This window comes from Atractosteus spatula, chromosome 10 (genome assembly GCF_055471065.1).
Source record: "Atractosteus spatula isolate fAtrSpa1 chromosome 10, fAtrSpa1.hap1, whole genome shotgun sequence".
NCBI lineage: Eukaryota > Metazoa > Chordata > Actinopteri > Semionotiformes > Lepisosteidae > Atractosteus > Atractosteus spatula.
In genome coordinates, this window is record NC_142715.1 from 734,188 (window position 1) to 754,812 (window position 20,625).

The 20,625-nt window shown below is 40.1% G+C and overlaps 1 pseudogene; it reads right to left on the reverse strand.

The window, feature by feature from the left end:
* Positions 1-20,625, reverse strand: part of LOC148824417 (uncharacterized) — a 310,106-nt pseudogene that overhangs the window by 41,923 nt on the left and 247,558 nt on the right.

The following is a 20,625-nucleotide window of genomic DNA, read 5'->3' on the forward strand; positions in this document are numbered from 1 at the left end:
GCCAAGACTTTACTTTATCTATATCGTCAATTGTCTTGCAATGCAGAAATCTCTGTAATAAGAAGAAAAGAACTATCAGTAGTAGTTAATAATCCTTCGACAAAGAAACGGGCGCATTCAAAACACCAGCCTCCACTGCTTGTCAGGATGGCTGAATGGTCTTAGGTGCCAGACTCAAGGACTCAATCATGTGTAGTGACAGTTTTATGTTATTCACAACTGTTATTCATGTTATAATAGACCTCTAACCATATACGTATAATAGACCTCTAATGTTATCCGTATAATAAACCTTTAACCATATACGTATAATAGTCCTCTAAAGTTATCCATATAATAGACCTCTAAATTTATCCATATAATAGAACTCCAACCATTTATGTATAATGAACATCTAATCATAGACGTATAATTGACGTATAACAATAGACGTATATTAGAATTTCATTCTAGACGAATTTCAGACCACATTTATACGTCTAAGGTGTGCGTTTAATAGACGTATATTATACGTCTTTTGCCCACTGGGGTGTATCAGGCTCCGCTGCACAGCAGCGTAAGTATTAGTGTATAGATGAAACCTTTAATGTATTGTTCGGTTTCAATCAAAATGCTTTACTACTACAAGAGAGAAGTATAGTAAGAAGGATGGAACAAAATGTATGATTTATTGGAAGAAAACATTTTTTATTTATTTATAAGCTCGTGTCATCCAGCTATAATACAAAAGCGACTCGCATCTTCAGCCCTTTTTTTTGTTTGTGATCATTAATTTCTTTAGTTATAATCAACATTGATCTTTTTTTAAAATAATCAAACACGCAGACAGATTTTTTAAAAGTATTAAGAGTTGACAGGGTGCCCCTTCGGAATAGTCGTCAGAAAATGTGAGAAAAGGAAAGTTACGTACAGTAAGCTCTCATACACAGTATTTGACATTGGAATCTGATTACAAAAAAACTACCTGTCTCCCCAGCATTTGTCGGTGCTGTTGTTTTTAATTTACATATTGTTCGCATTTTAATGAATTTTTAAAAGATTGATACAAAAATCACTAAATACGAAACGTAAAAACCCTAACTGGAAGCAGTTGACCATTCATATTCTTGAATTTTAAATCCCTGTGTTTATCTGTGTCCGAGTACCTGGTGCAGCTATTTTGAAAGCAGAGTCTATGATTTATTGCGGAAGCGCATTGCCACCAAGGAAAAAAAAAATCCTGAGTTCTCTTAAGAAATACCAAATTATCTCCTAATTGTGACTCACTCGCTGAATGATCTCTCAAGAAATCCCGAGTGAGATTCAACAGCTGTTTCCTGCAACAGCCACGACAAGTGTGAAGACGTTCTCTGGATTTCCCGAATATGACGTTAAATTAGTTCAAATCATTTACCAGGTTCCCACGTACAAAAAGGCCCAAGGACTCCAGCAGTCTTACAACCACTGTCCTGTTTGCCTCACCAGACACGATCTCTATTCTGTTGTAATCCACGATGACCCCGTTCTTCAGGTGAATTATCATGTCCTTAGTCGTCTTTAATCCCTATTGCTCAATGCATGGTGAAAGCATTGCATACATGTGTCTGACAATGAGGAATGGGCCCCTGAGACACTCATTTGCCTGTTTCACAAATGATCGTATTTTACCAGAGATTCCGTTTGGGATTCAGATGTGCATTCGGACAGCAATCCCTTTAAAAAAATGATACGTTCTGGATGAGGTCAAAGGTGCAGGAACACTGTATTTAGGATGTGTTTGTAGTGATTCTCTGTCTCCTGCTTCAGTGCAGTGATATATAGATGTGCTCCTGTAATTTATTGGTACATGCCCAGGGCAATAAGCAGTCTGAGGATTTATTTCCAGACGGCATAGAGCAGTGAAGCAGTGAAGTAGTGTAACACACTGGATCATTATGTTATTATAATCTATTCTACTTATATTATTACATACAGGTCTCTAGCTTCAACACAGTGATATATATATATATGCTCAGTGATTTATTGGTACATGCCCAGGGCAATAAGCAGTCTGAGGATTTATTTCCAGACGGGCTACAGGTAGTGTTGTGAAATACTTCAGCACACTGGATCGCAGATTTAGACCCCCTGCACTCTTACTCCTTAAAAACCAAAGAAATTAAGATATCTAGCAATCACATTGTAACAGGGGTGACAGTGACTTAATGCTTATACTAGTGGACTTCTGGTACCTTTAGGGTACGGTGTTCCCTGAAGGGCTCTCGAACCCCACATTTCAGATGCCTAGCTGTATCGCTGATGTGTTGCACCTCAGAATCACTTTTAAACCTTACCTCTGGTATCTTTAATCCCTATTGCTCAACGCATGGTGAAAGTATTGCATAAATGTGTCTGAAAATGAGCAATGGGCCCCTGAGAGACTCATTTGCCTGTTTCACAAATGATCATATTTGACTAGAGATTCTGTTTGAGATTCAGTTGTGCATTCTGACAGCAATCCCTTTAAAAAAATAATACATTCTGGATGAGGTCAAAGGTGCAGGAACACTGTATTTAGAATGTGTTTGCAGTTATTCTGTGTCTCTAGCTTCAACACAGTGATATATACAGTGCCTTGCGAAAGTATTCGGCCCCCTTGAACTTTTCAACCTTTTGCCACATTTCAGGCTTCAAACATAAAGATATACATTTTTTATTTTATGTGAAGAATCACCAACAAGTGGGACACAATTGTGAAGTGGAACGAAATCTATTGGATTTTTGAAACTTTTTTAACTAATAAAAAAATGAAAAGTGGGGCGTGCAAAATTATTCGGCCCCCTTGCGTTAATACTTTGTAGAGCCACCTTTTGCTGCGATTACAGCTGCAAGTCGCTTGGGGTATGTCTCTATCAGTTTTGCACATCGAGAGACTGAAATTCTTGCCCATTCTTCCTTGCAAAACAGCTCGAGCTCAGTGAGGTTGGATGGAGAGCGTTTGTAAACAGCAGTTTTCAGCTCTTTCCACAGATTCTCGATTGGATTCAGGTCTGGACTTTGACTTGGCCATTCAAACACCTGGATACGTTTATTTGTGAACCATTCCTTTGTAGATTTTGCTGTATGTTTGGGATCATTGTCTTGTTGGAAGATAAATCTCCGTCCCAGTTTCAGGTCTTTTGCAGACTCCAACAGGTTTTCATCCAGAATGGTCCTGTATTTGGCTGCATCCATCTTCCCCTCAATTTTAACCATCTTCCCTGTCCCTGCTGAAGAAAAGCAGGCCCAAACCATGATGCTGCCACCACCATGTTTGACAGTGGGGATGGTGTGTTGAGGGTGATGAGCTGTGTTGCTTTTACGCCAAACATATCGTTTTGCATTGTGGCCAAAAAGTTCGATTTTGGTTTCATCTGACCAGAGCACCTTCTTCCACATGTTTGGGGTGTCTCCCAGGTGGCTTGTGGCAAACTTTAGACGAGACTTTTTATGGATATCTTTGAGAAATGGCTTTCTTCTTGCCACTCTTCCATAAAGGCCAGATTTGTGCAGTGTAAGACTGATTGTTGTCCTATGGACAGACTCTCCCACCTCAGCTGTAGTTCTCTGCAGTTCATCCAGAGTGATCATGGGCCTCTTGGCTGCATCTCTGATCAGTCTTCTCCTTGTGTGAGCTGAAAGTTTAGAGGGACGGCCAGGTCTTGGTAGATTTGCAGTGGTCTGATACTCCTTCCATTTCAAGATGATCGCTTGCACAGTGCTCCTTGGGATGTTTGAAGCTTGGGAAATCTTTTTGTATCCAAATCCGGCTTTAAACTTCTCCACAACAGTATTACGGACCTGCCTGGTGTGTTCCTTGGTCTTCATGATGCTCTCTGCGCTTTCAACAGAACCTTGAGACTATCACAGAGCAGGTGCATTTATACAGAGACTTGATTACACACAGGTGGATTCTATTTATCACCATCAGTCATTTAGGACAACATTGGATCATTCAGAGATCCTCGCTGAACTTCTGGAGTGAGTTTGCTGCACTGAAAGTAAAGGGGCCGAATAATTTTGCACGCCCCACTTTTCATTTTTTTATTAGTTAAAAAAATTTCAAAAATCCAATAGATTTCGTTCCACTTCACAATTGTGTCCCACTTGTTGGTGATTCTTCACATAAAATAAAAAATTTATATCTTTATGTTTGAAGCCTGAAATGTGGCAAAAGGTTGAAAAGTTCAAGGGGGCCGAATACTTTCGCAAGGCACTGTAAAAGAGGCAATTTGCTCTGAGAGCAGGCTCAGCGCTTACTGAACGCAGATGTCTCAGAGCGGTCTGTCCAAGTGGCTGTAAAAGGACAGCAGCAAGAATACGTAAAACAGGTGTAAAATAAAAAAATAAAACAATTTAAAAATAAATACTAAATGGGTTTAAAATTCAGGAATGTGATTGGTCAGTAGCTTACGATGAGTGTTGTTGGTGTTTCTTGTGACTTAGCGAATTGAAAAAAATATTCAATTTAAAAAAGGCAAGAGCTCCTTTGAAAAAAAAAAGTTTGTATCTGTGTTGTAACAGCTGCACCAGAACTATTCAGATAAATCAGAAAAGTACTTGAACTTGACTGGTTTATATTCAGTAATGTGCATTGGGAACGAAAGGGAGACTTACATGGATTTTATTAGGTTTTAGGAATCAGAAAATTTATTTTTACGAGCAGAAATAACTTCCTGCTTTCAACGCTTTTATTGTTTCTGCTTGTAACCTCGAACAGAAAAACCCAGTACTGACTCACAGAAACGCCTCGGAGTTTCTGTGTTTCTGCGATTTAAGAGGGATGTATGAAGACAGTAAAGGGGAGTTTTTTTTCCCCGCTGTAGAGTATGAAGGCGGTGTGACGAGTCAGGAGGGAGGAGGCGCGCATTCCGCACGGGGAGCGCAGAGCAATGAGCCGCACCTGCTGCGCGCCGAGTCCTGTCCTATATAACCGCTGAGCATGGACAAACAGAGTCTCCAGCTAGTGTTGGAGAATTATAATTTAAATAGTTTTCTTTTTGAGGTGAATCTGGGTTCTTCCTCTAGTTAAACTTATTGGAGTTAGTGGTTACCGTGCTAGACTGTCGGTAATAGCGCTATTATTTCTTTCTTCTGCTCAAACAGTGCCGGGCAAAACTAAAATGATAACCCTGTTTCAGAAAGATTGAGTCTGAGGGGTAATAGGTGAAGGTTAAAACCCAAAATAAAGGGTTGTTGTTGGTGAAAGCCGTAGATTGGGTCTGATTTTGCTCGTTATTGACCTCACTCACGCAAACTCCGTGCGCATTAATGTAGGTGGGGCTACGTGAGATAAAGATGAGTGTCCCCTTGTGGGGAGTCCCTTCCCCTGCCTACTCTCCCACTAGGGTCTGTTGTAACCCAGTGTGAAATTCAGCATATTGCAGTTCAGCTTTTGATCACTCAGCTGAGAAGTCCTGGGAATATGGGGCAAACACAGGAGACACCCACCAGCCTCAAAGGAGAGTTTTTATCCCCAAGGGATGACTTGTTTTACAACAGCAGACATTATCAAGAAACAAAAACCTCTGTTCTGCTGCTCCAGGCTGGTTCCACTAGGAGCAAGTGGGGCTGTTTGTAGAGGGAGAGCTGGAGGAAGTTAGATGTAAAGTTTTCCAGTCTTGTCAAGGGTAATATAGCTCATTAGATCTGACTAACCAGTTAAAATGAAATGGTCTGTTTTCTACACAGAAGCCAGTTGTCTCTTCTCAATGTGGGGGTGAGTCCGTCAGTCACATAACAGCTAGGCAGGACTGACAGTCTTGTGTGATCTATTTCATCTCCTCTTACCCCATCTTCCAAAGACAATGGTCCAGTCCAGCCTAGAGTGTCCCAGACTGCTCTGTCAGTGACAGTGGGAGGCTTATCTTTTGTCTCTTGTTCAGCTAGGATGTATGACAAATAGTGACCCCTCAATGAAGGAAACTTTAGGTTTTGTCTGTGATTACACCCCCTGGAATGTTACAGGCGTTGGGGGAATCCCCGGTGATCCCACAGTCGCCCATAGACACTGGCCAGTCTACACAAACCTCCATTCAGCACAGCCCTGACCCCTGTTGTGTCACCCAGGTCTTCTCTGTGAGACAATGATTATTCAGGGAAATTTAAGGAATGTATTCCAAAGCAGTCAATGGAAGTATGGAATTAAAATTTGTCAAATCTTTATAGATGGAGTATGTCACCTGTTTAATATACTTTTACATTGTGACAAAACTGAACAAATTTTAAGTCCACCATATATACATGCAGCATTTTAAAGACGTGTCTCTGCACTGCACAGGAATCTCGGTTCACTTACAAAAACTTCAGCTTATAACCCATCTGAAGTGTTTTTTTTTTTTTTTACTGCTTGTTCTTTAAGGTTAAGGTACTAACTCATTGACGTTGTTGATTAAAATAAGACTATTGACAAAAAAGAAAGTATTCATCACAAAGGTATTATGCCAAATAAACTCTAGTAATCAACAGCAATTAAGAAAAGAAAAAAAAGACATCTTCTGAGGATGCCAGATGGAAATCAAACACACACACTCACACTTAGGGCCAATTTTACCAGAAACCAATTAACCCACCAATGATCTTGGACTGATTTCTGAAAACCAGAGCCCGTGAAGGAAACCAAAGCAAACAGTGCAATATAAAAGTTCTTCAGGTATTAGTAGAACAGACCTAGCTTATCAATATAATACTTATGTCTGAACTTCATAGAATGGTGAAACTTCAATCTTTCATAGTCAATGTTTTGCACAAAATCAACAGCTGAGAACAGACTGTCATATACCTTTATCCACTGGTTTTCAGAGCAGAGACATCCATGTGGGCAAGAGTTCTTTCCCTGTGGTCCGCCGCACTTCAGCTAGCCACGTTCTGGCAGGGTTGTGTGTACTCCTCTGAACGTGGCCTGTATTGAATATCAGGCATTTTGTACAAATTAATAATGTGAGCATATTAATATGATTTGTGTTGAAGCCAAACATAGAAAATTGCTGTAAGAACTTGAATTTAATCTCCAGTGTCACTCCTGAAATGCTGACCATCACCCATCTTCTGATTTGTAGATGCACGTGTTAATGGATATTTCTTGTCTTCTTTTTTTCACCCATATGCTCTTCTCTGCATCATTAAGTACTTCTGGGTCATCTCTTGTACCTTGTGGCATCTTGGCTGGTGGTGAATGGCAGGTTGCTGCTATAAAAATAACATGCCTACCAATATGATTATGTTGAAGACAAAACCAAAACAATACAAGTGTTTTGCACTGTACAATTTACACTATCACAAGCTTGTCATATTTACAGTCATCAAATGATTTGGGCTGCTGTTCCTGTGAACAATGTCGTTTAAGAAACAGATTAAATTTCAAATCTTTAGATTTTAAATATAAACCACTGACAATATGGTAGAGCCATGTTGCCTTTAACCTATTCAGAAACTACCACTTAAATTGTAAGAAATTGTTCTCTAGACACATCTTGTGGGCTCTGTTCTCGATGAATTGGAAAGGTGTCGTTCATGATTTCCAGTACTCTGTCGATCTCTCTCTTACCAAGAGACTACCCAGCTAACGCTGCAGGAAACTCCAGTGCCTGGTCTGGGAATGCTGTGCTATTCAGATTCTGTCAATAAATTTCAAGAATGGTTCACTTCTCAAAACCGTTTTTGTTTACACGATGTGGCATTTCTCTGCATTAACAATTGAGTGGGGTAGTTATCTGCCTTCTATGCTCTTCTGAAAATTATGTATCTTTTTGGCAGTCCCATATACCTTCCTTATATCCTTGCTGGTGAGAATGAGAAATGCCATTTTTAAGACAAAAACACAAACATAATTCTAACATTAATTTTAAGCTACAAAAAATATATATCTTCAAAATATGCACTTAAGTACACTTACTGAGTTTCTGTTTTGGAAATGGTCAGTGATCCAACCACTCCAGAGCTTGTCCTTTGCCTTGAAATGATTTTCTGGAAATGCTGTAATCAAAGAGGAGCTCTTCTCCCTCAACAATGTCATTTTTTGTCACAGACAGGATTATGACAGGCTGTTCGTTTATATAAATGACCCTCTTACAACCTTGATGTATTTTTTTTTCTTTGATTGATTTATCCACCTTCTGATTGTCTCCATATCCGTGAGGCAGGCACAGTGTTCTTCACGAGCATCAATGCACAGTTTTTGTGCAGGTCCATCAAAAAAAGAAAAGATGTATCTTCTCTCCCTCTGCCATGTGTGCCGTTAGGGCTTCAGCGGCTGTCTCTGTGATGATCTCGCCATGATAATCACACACCACCTCTCCTTTCTGAAAACCTGGAAGTCACAACCTTCTTCCCCTTCACAGGATTGTCACTGATGCTCAGGCCTTCCCAGATTTGATGCTTTTCTATCTTTTTAATTTGCTTGTCATTTGGTGGCAGTCCTGTCTTGGGCTTCCACTTCTCAAACACTTCAGATACTGTTGATGCATTGGCTGAGCGGTCCATCTTTTGAATATAGTAGGTTATCTGACAGCCATCTAGTGTAAAGGTCTAGAAGGAAAACCACATCATAAATCCTCAGAATATATTCCAAACTTAGTGTTTGTCGGTGAAGATAATTGATTTGTAAACTTGCCATTAACGGTCTGCAGTCTCACTTCCTCTGTTCTGATTTCCACCTGTCATGACTTCTAGTCAGTTTCAGATGCTCCTCTTTTTGGTAAGCTGCCCATATAATAACACTGGAAACACCTTTATCAGCTGCTGAAAGGCTGTAGCATCATCCATCTTCGGACATGTAAATCCCGCAGCTGCTGTTGTGGATCTTGGCCTTGATCCACTGTTGTAAACATTTTAAATAAAATATCACAGGTCTCTGTAACACAGTCAAAAAATAACTGAATAGGTGTAATGTTTTCAAACCCACTCCACAGCAGGTGTGCATTCTTGTCCAGAGTCTGATGATTGATTACTTGACCTGAAGTTAAAAAAAAAAGAAATGAATGATTGTTTTGTGAAAGACTTATTTTAAGATTGTGATGATGCTTACTAAACTCCTTGTCCTGCAAAGCCTTCAATTACTTTGATTGCCGAGCAGATGCTGGCTGAGTCAGTATTCTATAATGTTTCTCTGTGGGCTAAGTAATCCCACATAATGCTCTTCTGTGCATCGGTTACATATTTTTCTGTCAACTCAATTGCACTCCTGGCTGGTAATGAATGGCTGGAGGAATCTACAAAACAAACAAGCAACCATTTGTGAATGTTTCCAACCCACAGAAATATAAAGTAATATATTATTCTGCTTACTTCTCATGCAGTCGTCTCAAGTTGTTGGAAGGACTGTGAATTGGCTCTCCCATAGATGAACTGAAAAACTTTTTGTCTCCCTTCACAGCTGCTGACCTGGGCATTACAGCTTAGTTTAGTGAAGTAAAGATGAAACAGCTGATAAAACACAAATAAAATGCAATTTGGGTACATTGGAGATTTTCTTAAATACTATACATGATGGGAGCTATACAAGTGGAGGTCTTTTGTTCTGTATTAACATGGATTTTAATGGGCTTCTATGAAAATTGGCCGTGGTGTGAGTGTGCGAGTCCTGTGATGAACTGGTGTCACATTATCGGCGATACTGTGCTTTGCACCCACTGCTTGCCAGGATTATTCCAGTTCCACAACAACCCTGAATCGAGTGGAGGGGTTTATCAGTGTAGTCATCCACTTGCATGTTCCACTTCACTCAATGCAAAGGAAGCCAGCTGCTGTGATGAGGTTTTGTGCTGGTTAACAGCAAACTAGACCATCTTTTTGCCCACTTGTTGAAACAACACTTTCTTTGCATCTATTCCTCGACCTGTAATAGCAAAAATTAATACACCAAACTGTAAAAATCCCATATATATATATATATGTGTGTGTGTGTGTGTAACTTATTTGTTGTATGAAAGTATTCTTACTGTCATGTTCTTTACCACCCCTGGGTGCTGCAGGTCCTTCAGCTGGAGAAAGGTCTGCAGGTAATACAGCACAAGATGATGGTCAGGCAGGGTGTTCTTTTCAGAGCTGTATGTGCAACACATCTCTCTTTACAACCCTCAACACCTTCCAGCAATCTCTGGTACTTGGTTATGGACTCTGCATCTGTCTATATCTGCGGGAGAAAGTAATACTATCAACATCTTTTTTTGTATTTGAATTAAAAGAAGTACAGTTGAATATAAGATACTATGGAAGTTGATGATGAGGTTAGCCAAGCTGGGATCATCTACTTTCACATTGATAGCCTTCAGGATGTAGCGCGGAAAATGGTTTATGTTCTTGGTATAATTAGCAATGGTTTGGTGAGACAGTCTAGTGGTCTTCATTTGGTTACAATAATTGTGTTTTGGTTATGTCCTTTACAGAGTTTAAGGAAGATGCAGATCGATCCATAAAGAAACAGGAATCTGGAAACATTTTCTACCTGAAAAATGTAAAGTCACAATGTTTATGGCTGACATTTCACCTGGGTGAATTTTAAGCTAAGGAGTAAAAAACATGTGTTATGGAAATATCACTGCTCAATTGTAAATGGGTATATAATTTTAACATACCTTTACATAATGGTAAATTTGAAAAGAAACAGAACCCTTATAAATTATAAATATCTCACCTTGATGATGTGTCTTCAGGATTCCACATAAAACAGTCCATGGACTCCTCCAGTCTCACAACCTCACCAGATATGAGCTCTGTGCTCTTGCAATCCCCAACCTGCCCATTCCTCAGGTGATTCAACAAGTCCTTCTTGGCCTGGAGTGAGACCTCACTGATCTCCTCTGCTGAGGCTCATTTCATACACACCACCTTTAAGAGAAGAGGAAACTGGTCAAATGTCTTCAGGCAGGTCTTGCACACCAGAGGAATCCTCATGGGTCTTTTTTGAAAATAAATAACTTTTGTGTAAAGAAACAAGTCAAGACTGTTCCAGTTTCTTAACTGAGCCTTAATTTTCTCTCCAATAGCTTCACTGTATTGTTTATTGTATTTTTTTTTTATCAGAATTATACCTTGCTCTTCCAGTAGAAGCCATTGTAGACTTTAAGAACTACTGTGATAATTGGTCTGCCTGAGTGTCCTTCCCTAACCCAGTATTGATAGCTTGTGTAGGGTCCAAAGGTGTCCTTCTGTAGTTTCCTCCCATGATGTTTCTTTGATCAGTTGGAAGCAAGCGTGAAAACTTCCTCCCAGTGGGAAGCTCAAAATCCTCTAGTTGTAATGACAGATTTTCCTCGTAGTGCTCTTCGAGGATCTGCAGTGTGGTGTGAAGCCAATTTTTGGCATTGCTTACCAGTTTCAAATATGTGAGTTTGGCTGGCTTGGCAGGTTTAATGAGGTGCTTGAGTTCCTCGGTCTTCCGTCATAGGCTAGTGGGTGCTCTGTTCTCCCGTCCAAAAAAACTGCTGTTTTGTAAATGGTGGACTGTTTGGATCATTTTGTAGATGATCCTGGTTCCTTGTTGGAAGGTATCCTGTCTGTTTGACATGTTTGGTTTGTGGCCGACAGTATGGAGGGTGACCATACAGTAGCATGCATTGTCAACTCTAGCACAGAAGAACAAAAGCTGGGAGGGGGGAGGAGGCAGGAGCAATAGAGAGACAGAGAGGCCAGTTGGAGTCCAAGAGCTCTGTTTAGGATTGATATTGTTGATGGCATCAGTGACTGGGTTATTGTCCTCTACCGGAGAGGAGGAGCCGTCAGCAAAATGAGCTTTAAGCTGAATCCCGTGGTAAAACCAGTTGAGGTCAACTTGGGTTTGCGGGGTGTCCAGCTTCTTGGGGACTAGAACAAAACTGAGGCCTTTGCTAAGAAGAGATCGCTCATCCTGTGAAAGGAAAAGGTCAGAGGGCATAGTAATGACAAGGTTGGGATTGGTTGAGCTGGTAGGGGTGTTATTGGGCTTTTTCTGTAGAAGATGATTGAGTTTTTTTTTCCTTCTCTGAAGCAAGGAACTGGTCAAGTTTACTATCTATGTGTTGAGGTTACTGTCTATGTGTAGACCTAAGTACTTATATGAATCAACCTGAGTGATAAATTTGTTGTAGATTACTACCTGTGAGTGATCACCAACTGCTCTGGGATAAAAAAAAAACTATTTCTTGTGGTGTTTTTGTTGCATTTAGAATGAGAATGTCTGTATCTTGGTATTTTTTTAGGAATCTGTACAATGAGTCTCATTTACACAACGAGTATTTGAAATGGCTCATATCGATCTATAAAGTAAAACTTCATATCCAAAATCCTGAGACTCTTTAAACAAGTTGACAATTTTTTTTCCATTCAACATTGTTTACCATCCCAGATTGGTCTTTTTTTTTTCGGCACTTTCCTGTTGTGCTGCTCTACTTGTATTGTGAGTCCCGCATCAATAACCTGGAAACAAAAATATCTGAACAAGCTCTGACCAAATGGAATCGACCTCCCTTTCCAGTTCAGATCCGGGTGCAAGATGCCGTGTGTCCATATTGGAGATCTTGTGCTTGCAAACTTGGGGAAAGCAGTACATGACCTGTGATTTCTGACTAAATCACGGAAACAATTGACCAAGTTTTGAAATGATCTTCACTGTTTCACTCTAGTGTTGTATATGATTTGTATTTTTAGAAAAGGTCTGCGACTCCATCCGTTCTGTAAGTCAACGCTTATCAAAAGGACAGTTCCCTCCATGTTGGGCATATTGAAACCAGTAGTTACCTGCATTTCAGAGTAATCCTGTAGAGAGAGATAAGGAATATTGCACATATACAATGCTTTGCAGTGTAGGGTGGCTGCTCACTTATTAGTGGTGCCTAGAATGCAAAAACATAAGAGGTTCCAAAAAAAGTAAATGGGCAAAAGGCCTCCTATGTCATTTGGTAGTTGATTTACTAATCCAACGATCTCATCCTGCTGTTTCTTGAAAGAAACCAGGGTATCGGCTTCAACAACATGGCTTGTTAGCTTGTTCCATATCCCCACAGCTCTTTGGCTAAAGAGCTGCTCCTTGGTCTGTTTTGAACCTGGTTCAGTCAGTAGTTGAAACCAATTGTACAGTATTGTGGAGAGGAATGCAGGAAAATGCTGTATTCATTTTTTTGAGGTGGTTAGGTTTTGAAAAACATTTTAAATGAAGCACATTCCTATGCAAATCCTCCTGCTGAGAGGCCTACATAAAGGACCCGAATAGTTTAACCGTTTAATGTTCAACTGAAAACCATCTGTAGAATTTTTCAAATCTCACATAAAAATGGTATTGGAATTAGGTTTTTAAACCCATATCTGTAACATGCAATACTCTGGTGCTCCCTCTCGGTGCTTTTTGTAGTACGCAGCTATTTGTTTTGAAAATCCAGACATTTCTGGTTGTGAAATAACTCTTTAATATCATCCCTAACATCTTATCCTACATTTGTTTCAGTAGTATTGGACATAAAATATACGTAACTGATGCATCATATTCTAGGTTAACGATGGTTGTGCAAGCATGTAATAAGGAATAAAAACTGATTATCAATAACTTTTAGGGGTTTGATTTTTAATTTTTTACAGTAGTAGAATATACTAAAAACAAAACAGAGCCTGAAGATGAACTTCCAAACGCATTATATTGAAACACTTCCATATAAATATCAGTTTTTGTATTTTTCAAATCTACAGTAGCACTACTGCTCACAAAACATACCATGGTGATAGTATACATGCCTAAACTACTCAGCACTACAGGCATTGTGAAATGTACATAACCAGGTGTCTTCATTCTTGGCCTTTCACATTCTTCAGTTGAGAGGCACAATTCTTGCAACCAGTTTTCACACGTGTTACACTGAAACTAGACAAAGCAAAATAAGTAATGATATTTCAATGAGTTGTGTTCTAGGAAGATTCAAGTACTTGTAGCGTATGTTTCTTTAACGGGAGAGTCAATTAGTTCTAATAAGCAGAACAAAAACTGTGTGAAGTCGTACACATAGAATGATGGGATACACTTCTATATTTGTCCAGTCCACTGACGTACCACTCCATACATTAAGCACATCTGTAGAGTAACTTGAATAAACATGACAACGATTTAATGTCATCAATGTTCCTGTAGCGTGTGAAGATTTTCTGGCTTGAAAAGTGGACAGAGCCCGTTACATATGTGAATATTAGATTTGGCACTGTAGTGCTTTTTGGACCACATGCTCTCATCTGAGAACATAACCTATTCATTTCTTTATTTTAACTTATTAAAACTTTTTGAGGGTAATCATCACTGACATTTTCCCCTGCCTTTGTTTCAATATTACGGAACAGTAAACTGAAATTGAACGGATCTTAACAATGGTTGTGCAAGTAAATAAAAAAATAAACTGCATATCAAACATTTAGGGGTTTCCTTTTCATTTTTTTGCAACTAAAAGTCTAGCCCTCTTCATTTTTCTTCTGATGAGATATACAAATCATTTTAGAACTGTCAGGCTGAATGTAGAAAATAAGAAGTAAAGCTATTTCATTTCAATGAGATGTTTTGTAGGAAGATTCAAGTACTTATAGCATGTTTCTTTAACTGGAGAGTAAAATACTTCTAAAAAAACAAAAACAATATGTGAAGTCCTACCATAGAGAGATGGGATACACTTCTACAGCTTGTCTGATAACTTGACATTTATCCACACATCAAGCACATCTGAAGCAGAAATTAAATCATTTTGTCTTTTTTTATTAAATGTCATTTGCATTTTTGTAGCATAAGTGAAGACATTCTGACTTTGAACGTCGCATTAAGTACGTGCATACTGGATTTGGCACTTCAGTGCTTTTGGGAGCACACATTATCATATGAGACCATAACTTATCCGTTACTTTAACCATTTTATGACCTTTTATGCTCTATCATAACTTTATTAAAATGCATACAGTACAGCAATGCAAAACCAACATGTTTTCCAATGGGCAGTGAGTTTCTCATTGAAGGGTGGGTCTTGGTTAACTCAACCACATTGGAAGAAAGTGTGTACTCTAACCCTAGTGAACTGGGATGTAGTACTTGAATACATCACTTTATTAAATGATACAAGCCAACTGAGGTATGTGCAAAACAGAACTGTTCCTTTACATTCCAACTTTTAATACAATATATATAGTAAATACTACTGGACTACAACAATACAAAACACACATTTTAAACAAACAAGTAATAGGTTTATTCCACGCTGAAAAGAGATGAAAGAAAATGCTATGTGTTGGCTGTGGAGCCTTCTTCAGGTGTGAGAAAGATAGGGCAGTAAGCAAAGGTAATGTAGCAGGAGAACAAAGGCTTGGAGTGAGAGACGGGAGCAGGGGACAGAAAGAGAGGCCAATCAAGACGTGTGAAGTCAGAATAGGTGTAGAGAAGTGTGAAATGAAACTTCCAATGAATGGAGAAAATTTAGAAGAAGAGCAGCTTGTCGTTAAGAGAAGGGGGAAGGTGTGATCCTAGCTGTAGGATAATTTTGGTTTCGGTAGTCTTTCTGATGGACGAGTTTGGAAAACCGTCTTTGAGAACACAGATGGAGAGATTAGAATGGTCGTGGCCGTCAGAGGTGAAATGAGAAACAATGGGCTTGGAGAGAACTTTAATCTTCACAGCCCTGACACGTTCTCTGAAGCGGTCTCCGAGTCTCCTTCCTGTTTCTCCAATGTAGATGGCTGGGCATTTACTGCAAGAGATACAGTAAATAAGGTTGCTGGATGTAAAAGATGCCATCTGGGTGATCTGGAATTGTCCTGAGGGGCCTTGAATGAGTGTGGTTTTAGATATGTACTTGCAGGTAATACAGCGAGCTCTGTTGCAAGGGAAAGTGCCTGGTGTGGATGGTTGCTGAGGACGGTCAAGGGAGCTGTGAATAAGAAGGTTACGCAGATTAGGTGGTCGGCGATATGAGATGATGGGGCGGTCAGAAAAGAGGGCCCCAATGGAGGGATTAAGATCTCTTAAAGGGACTCGCTCATGTTTTTTAACAGAGATTGGCAATTTGATACAAATAAAGTATTTAAGCATCCATAAAAAACGTATAGGTTTTAACAGTCATGCAACTCAAAGTTATGTCCACTTAAACAAAACAAATAATCTTAAATCTGTTATTTCTAGATGGCTCACCAGTAACCTTTCCCTTTAAGACCATTTGTGGGAGCATTGTGGGATACTTCAAGCGGAAAAGGTGACTGGTGGTCAACTTGACGAGCATAAAACAACACTCCACTGAGGAAACACTGCAGTGATTTTAGGGAAATTAAAAAGGTTAGTATCGTTCATACTTCATTCGTATCACATACACACTCAAACATACCAGAAGGTTAGAGGCAAATATTGGAGTATTTCATATTCATCAAAAGAAAAAAAGAGCCACTCTGTCACACTCTGCATTACCCAATGACCCTCTTTACAACTTTGTACACTTCTTAGGAAACCTTTCTGCACTGTGAGAGCCAAAAAATTAAATTGCTTTCCTGGTATTCATGGTAGAGGTTCGTTCTATGCTGAAAAGAAATACCACAATTCGGTTGTGGAGTCTTTAGGTGTGAGGGGGAGAGAGAAGAAGGCATCGGAGAACAAAAGGCAGAGCAGGTAAGAACAGACAGGAAGTAGGGAGCAAATGGGCATAGAGCAGGTGAGAATGAATAATCAAGTCCTGGAGCACATTCGGCAAGAGGATTAGAAAGAGAGAAAGGAGGTGGTGTGATCCAAGTTTAAGGATAAGTATGGTTTTGGATGTCTTTCTGCAATAGCAGATGGGGAGATAAGGAAGATCGCAGCCTTTAGGGTGAATAAGGGAACTATCAGTATGGAGAAATTGCAGCTCTGACGTGTTCCCTGAAATGGTCTGTGAGTCGTCATTTTCACCAATGTCAATAGCTGGGCATTTTCTGCAAGAGATCCAGTAACTAAGATCGCCGGAAATGCATGATGTCATCTGGGTGACAGAATTGTCCAGAGGGGACCTTTGAATGAGCGTGGTATTGGATATGTATTCACAGGTGATGCTGTGAAGTCCATTGCAGGGGAAAGTGTGTGGTGTGGATGATTGCTGAGTGAGGTCAAGGGAGCTGTGAACGAGGGTGCACGGATTAGTTGGTCGGCGATAGGAGATGAAGGAACGGTCAGGAAAGAGGATAGCTGTGTCAGGGTCATCTGTTAAGATGGGGGGGGAGTTGTCATTAATGATCCTGGAGCTACATTATTGTTCACTGCTGTGGAACTTTCTTTGGCTTCTGCCACAGAAGTACAAAACACACAAGCAAAACGGAGCAGATCTGTTCCTTTACAAATCTCTAAACAGCTTCCCACAATCTTGTTCTGACAAAGAAACACAGGGTTTAGTGCAGAGCTTGAAGAGCATCATCATCTCCAACATTTAATCTAGAATCTACAGCCGGTGTCTCAAACTCAAATGAATTGGGGGGCCGCATTCATACACATACAAAATACATCAAATATTTAAAAAAATTAATTGAAATTTTTATTTCATACGTTGGTTAACTTTACCTCAATGTACTTGGCGTGTGAGATTATTTCTGAAGTTTGTCCTTCTGGCTCCTTTGCTGCTTCTGCATTTTGCAGAGACCAGAACGTCAACATGAGGCCTGATATCACAATTTTGCTCATGCACGTTCATCAGTGAGTCTTCAGCATAAACTGATTTTGTTGGTCTTCATTGATGAGAGAAACTGTTCGCTGATGTACATCCTGCCAAACATTGTTATGATTCTACCAGATGTGGAGACTAACCTGGCAAATCTTTCTGTCTACGTTCTTTATTAACAGCACTCCATCAGGCAGCAGTTGGGGAAGAGAGATTTAACACACTCATAGGGGATGTGAATAGGACACGTACACGGGTTTAGGGTGGTAACAAGACAAGGGACAAAACAGGAGTAAACAATTAATTTAACAATACTGTTTACCTTAGGTTTTATAGTCACTATTTACATAGGCAGCGTGACCTAGTGGTCACTCTACGGACCCTCAGACCATCTCCCGGCTATAGTTCTTAGCCTGCACTGTGGCACATACATTAGCTGGGTGCACCTCTGCTTCGCTACAATATCTCCATGGCGATTATTTAACAGAAAATGAATCTCTAGAACAATGCATCAAATGACTGAATTTCATGGGTAACTTTTTGTTAGTCCAAGTGAGTCGTTGCAGGCCACAGATAATTGCTTTGGGCTGCTTGTTTGAGACCCCCCTGCTCTAGAGGCACTGGCTAAGAGGACTGCACACTACAGTACATTAACACAGCACTGAGAGAGAGAAAGGGGTTAATACAAACACACTGACTACATAATCAACTTTATTAATTCAGTTCATTTTATTTTTATAGAGCGCCTTCCACAAGGTTGCTCCAAGGTGCTTAACAAAGAAAGATAGATACTTTATTGATCCCATGAGGGAAATTGCAGTGCAACAGCAGCTTAACACAGACAACACAGCCACAGTGTAACGAATGATACAATAATAATAATACAATACATACAATACAATCAGTACAGTGAGAAGTGCACTAAGAAGAGTTACTCACAGTTCAGAACACACAGAGAACAAACCAGAAAAGAACAGTACACAAAAAAGTCGTATTGCACAATTTGAATATAAATATAAATATACTTCACAGGTCCCTGGCATATATTGCACAAAAATGGTTGTAAACGGGAAAAGAAAATGAACAGATGTATCAGTTTACTGTTCAGTCCAGAAACAGGTCACTGTCAATGTTGCCTCTGCCCAGACGCAAGGTGGATGTGTTGTACAGTCTTATGGCAGAAGGCAAGAATGACCTCCTGTAGCGCTCCCTGTCACACTGTGGATAAATCATTCCATTGCTGAACATGCTCTTCATTTCTACAAGCCTGTCATAGAGGGGATGGGAGACGTTGTCCATGATGGCCTCTAGTTTGGACACTATTCTCCTCTCAGCCACTACCTCCACTGGGTCCAGGCCAGACCCAATGACAGAGCTTGCTCTCGTGATGAGCTTATTCAGCCTGTTAGAATACACGGCTCTAATCCCAGAGCCCCAGCACACCACTGTGTAGAAAATGGCGCTCGCCACCACCGACTGATAGAACAAATGTAGCATTTTACTACAGTACATACATTGAAGGACCTGAGCCTCCTCAAGAAGTAAAGTCAGCTCTGACCCTTCTTGTAAATGGCCTTGATGTTCTTAGACCATTCCAGAAGCAAGTGACCATACATGTGAATACAGATCATAAAAGACCGGAAGAAAATGGAGGAGAGGAACCAAAAACTCCTTAGTAAGGAGGACAAAAAATATTTCTTGAGGTTCGAGATCAACTGGCTGCCCAACCCCTCTGGGCATGCTAACATTATACACTTCTAAAAAGTACTATATGTGGAGTATTAAGCCTTCCATCATGTCCTTCTGTGTGCCAGTACTGAGACCTGGGGATGTGCTCTTAGTAATCAGGCAGGCAACTTGGTTAGAATTAATGATCCTCTCCAGTTTGGGTGGAGACTGTTTAAAAAAAGCCAGGCTGTTCCCTTATTGATAAAGGTTATTCTATTTGATGCACACCAAGTCTCTAACCAGTGGTTTAGTAAGAATATAGCCTACTATAGGTTACTGTAAGAGATTTGTAAGGGACCAGACACAATAAAATGCAATAAAATGAAGTTAATCTTTAAAATCTCGGATTGTTGATACTTTATTCATTAGTTCTAGCATGAACAACCAAGGTGGAGACTTAATTGCTGGAAAATGTCTAGTTTCGCCTCAATGTCAGCATTTTATGGAAACCTCAGATTTGTGACGGTTAGGAATTCTAATGTTCCTGATTATCGAGCTGCCAATTCAGAGCACCTTATCCGCATCGACGGACACGCTGCCTAAAGCAGAGAACCTGTTGCTGAGTCGGATGGGCAACTGGTGTGCAGGGGGTCTAGTCTTTGAGCTCTTAGACCCCCATCTGACCTTGACCCAGGGCTCGCGTGTGGTTGCTGCTGGTGCCAGTGTCAAGCTGGAGACAGCTGGGCCGGGAGGGACTGCAGCCAATTCTGAATTGACTGAGTGCTCTGACTGAGCTGAATCTATCCATCCCTCAATATGTTTAATATCTAATAGTGTGCTAATGCACCCCTCCAAAATGCAAAATCTGTCCTCCAACTCTACTATAACTGAACAGTTCTGGCATTTAAAATTTGTCTACATTGTAGGTGGAACTTTCTACGCTGTACATGCAGCAGGACTGGTGAAACACAAGGGTTGATCCCAGTGGAAAACATAATCACGACTCGCCTTTGTTAGATGTGCTGTTGGAGATAGTCCTTGCCCAGGAGCCAGATGGTCAGTCTGTTTTTGGAGTTTTTCTTGCGGGGAGAAGCCAAGCGCTTAAGCTGCCAGTTGCTGAAAACCATGCCTTCTCTCTACAGTGGACATAGTTGTTTGACGACGCAGAGTAAAACTTTACATAATGAGTTGCATAATGGGTCCGTCTGTTTAAATGGAATATTTAATTGTCTATGCGATAATAAATTATAGATGTATTAAATGTTTGCATTCAGCAGCAGCAATAGCGGCATCCAGATATACCAACACAAACCTTTGAATTATATCCCTGAATATGTCATTCACAAGGAATGACAAC